General features: G+C 39.4%; 1 pseudogene; it reads right to left on the minus strand.

Moving 5' to 3' along the window:
- Positions 1–671: 671 nt before the first annotated feature.
- Positions 672–2,740, minus strand: LOC122661231 (annotated as a pseudogene).
- Between the last annotated feature and the right edge of the window lie 624 nt (positions 2,741–3,364).

Consider the following 3,364-nt stretch of genomic DNA (forward strand, 5'->3'; position numbering starts at 1 on the left):
GGTATCATTTTAACTGATTTCTTTAATTGTTCATGCATGATTTAATTGAGCATTCTAGGATGTTTGGGATGCATGTTTTCATGGGTTTATGCTTTGTAATTCATGCATGGAGGTTTGGGGATGAGTCTACGCCAGCACTCCCATGAGTCTATCTCTCTCCTCCTTAAAATAAGGGGGCAGAGGTGTCTTTTCACAAGGGGAGGAGAGAGAGAGACTCATGGGAGTGCTGGCATAGGCCACACTCCCGGACAGAGATCTTTTTCCCATTTTATTTATTTTCATCCACTATTTATAGGGTTTTTTATGCCTAAGATTCCATACGTAGTATTGGAGTAGGTGGTCAAATTCAATTTTTAAAAAAAATTTCTTTTCTTTTCTTGACATCCAAACATAGCCTTATTGTTTGGATATCCTGATTTCTCTCCCTTTTTTCCTTTTCCTTTCGTGCTCTCTGTTCCTACGGTGGGAATCAATGCATCTGGGCTTTCTTATTATTATTGTGTGTGTGCGTGTGTGTGTGTGTGTGTGTGTGTGTGTGTGTGTGTGTGTGTGTGTGTGTGTGTGTGTGTGTGTGTGTGTGAGAGAGAGAGAGAGAGAGAGAGAGAGAGAGAGAGAGAGAGATCATCAGAACCAATACACAAACTCCTTCACATGAAACAATGGACCGTAATGGCTCTTGTTGCCATTTGCTTCCACACCTTAAAATTGAAACCCATTTCTTGGGTATGAATGAACAAGATGATATGCACCTGAGGAGCCTAATCAAGCATACCTACCTTATTTGTCTATAAGAGAATTAAAAGTATTCTATCCAACTAGGCCAGCCTTACAATTTCTACATGTATGATGAGGAATTGTTTCCACTCCGCAACTCAGATTTTCCTACACCATTATTGGTGGGAAAAGCTTGTCCAATTCCGTTTGATTTCACATCTCTGGATCTGTGATTCAGAAAAGTAAGATGAGCTTCCATGAAACATCAAAACATTAAATCTCTAGTTTCATTTTTCTTTTCCAATTCGTCTCAGTTCAAACTTGATCGTCTTCTAGGCATGGATGATCCACTTGATCGACTCCTTGAGCTATCATATCCAAAGTGTGGAAGAATAGGGTCACTCATCACTTCCTGCAGAAAATTTTCTCAATAATTTATAAGGTCTTCAAGATGTATTGTTCATCTGAGCATGATTTTATCAAGAAGATAAAAGTATAAGTCTTTATAATTCCCGGTTCAACAAGCATTTTTAAGTTTGTCCACAAAGAGTTTCATTTGTTTTGATGTTCTAGGATTTTTTCCAAATGTTTCATTTTTTTGGTTTCTAGTAACTAATTCAAAGCTAGTCCAATAAACATTCATTGGGTTTCCACTTATGCCATTAATATATAAATTTGCATTTCAACTTACATGGCGCATTGAAACTTGGCTGTGGGTGGGCGATGGACTACTTCCTACTATAATTGGCATGTTTTCCTCAGCAAGTTCTCGAAGTCTATTGAGTTCTGGCAAGATAACCTTGCCAAGATCTGGCCGGTCTTTTCGTGTTAATTTTGTACACCCTAGTGCTAGCTTAGCAAATCTCAGTGCTTCTTCAAATGGCCAGTCAGGCACTTCAGCGTCTAGCATCTCAGCAAACGTTCCCTTCTCAATAGCTCGTTGAACATGGTGTGTCAAGCCCATTGGTGGCTTGCCTGTTATGATTTGTAGAAGCATTATACCGAGGGAGTAGATATCTGATTTTATGCCAAGCATGCCTATTTTTTGGTACTCAGGATCTATATAGCAGAAAGTTCCAGCTGTTGATGTCATACGGTACTGTGTTATGGTATCGGAAACAGAAGGAGGGACAAGCCTCGCCAGCCCAACATCACTAATCTTGCTAACATAGTTGCGATCAAGCAAGATGTTAGCAGGTTTTAGATCAAGGTACACTAGTGGCTCCGGCTTGGTTTGGTGGAGGAAGAGCAAGCCAGTACCAATCTCTGCTGCTATTCGGAACCTAAGCTACCATGAAAGAAATGGAGTGTTTCCTCACTGGAAGAGACAGTCTTCTAGGCTTCCATTGGCCATGTATTCATAGACTAGGCACCCATACTCTGGGCAGGCTCCCAGAAGGAGAACCATGTTTGGATGGCGTATGCAGCTTAGTACTTCAACCTGCATGCATTTAGGGGGGGGGGGTAACAAACAAAAATCATCATTAAGTGTTGTTATAAAACCTATGATGCATTCATTGCATGTGTATATCAAATTCAAGAGATACTACTTATTCATTACCTCCTGCTGTAACTGTGACCGACCTTGTGCTGCATCTGGACGCAGAACCTTAATTGCAACTGGTGTATGATTCAGATAACATTTATGTACTGGTCCATAACCACCTTCCCCAATCTTTCTAGATTCAATGAAAAATTCTGTTGCTGCTTCAATCTCCTCAATAGTGTATTTCCTGTACCTAACATCAAAATGTGCAAGAGCATCCAGCACCTTCTTCTTCTCCTTTGACTCTTTGAGGGCTTTCATCTCTGCATTCACTCTCTTTTGTGCTTCCAGTTCTGCAATTCTTTGTGATGCTTCAGCTGCCTAGATGGCTGCTCTGCACTTAGCTTTCTCCCTCTCTGCAATTGCAAGTGTAGCTTCCTCGGCCATCTATGCCTCTTCAAATTTCTGTTCCTCTTCCATTTTCCAGCGATGGAGGTCCCTTGCCTATATAGCACACCCAAGTTGTAATTTAGAAATAACCATGAGTCATTGAATGCACAAAACAGATAAAGGTCTTAATACCTTTTGTTTTGCTGTGAGTGCTTCTTTGCAGGCTATACTGTACATATCCATTGTTTGTTTGAGCTCTAGCTTCAGCCTTCTCATATCAGCTTCAACATCTTCCTATTAGTTTCAAGAAAAGTTACTATAATGGTCGAAGTATTTCACACAACAATGATTTATTCATGTTCAAATATTCACACACTTACATATAGTCATAAATTGCAGAATATTCTAGTAGGAATTCAGGCTGTGACAACATAAATTACTCTAAAAATATTAAGTAGTGATTATGTGGAGCAGGATGACCTAAATATTTTCTAAAATAATCTCAAAGCCAATTGCATTGAATGTGGACAACCTATGATGTGGGGCATCCAGTTGCTAAACCCAATCGTCAATGAGTCAAGCTAAAACCATATAAGAAACTATCAAAGCCGATAAGCTATTCCTTAGCTGTACCTTTCTCATTATTGTTAGGATCAAGCTAACCAGTAATGTTTACCTGGCCCATGCCTATTCATATCATTATGTTGTAGAAAGCCTTTTTTTTTGGGGATGAATAGAAGAAATATATTCAACAAAGCACAAAAGATTTACAAA

The sequence above is a fragment of the Telopea speciosissima genome, chromosome 5, assembly GCF_018873765.1.
Source record: "Telopea speciosissima isolate NSW1024214 ecotype Mountain lineage chromosome 5, Tspe_v1, whole genome shotgun sequence".
Classification (NCBI taxonomy): Eukaryota; Viridiplantae; Streptophyta; class Magnoliopsida; order Proteales; family Proteaceae; genus Telopea; species Telopea speciosissima.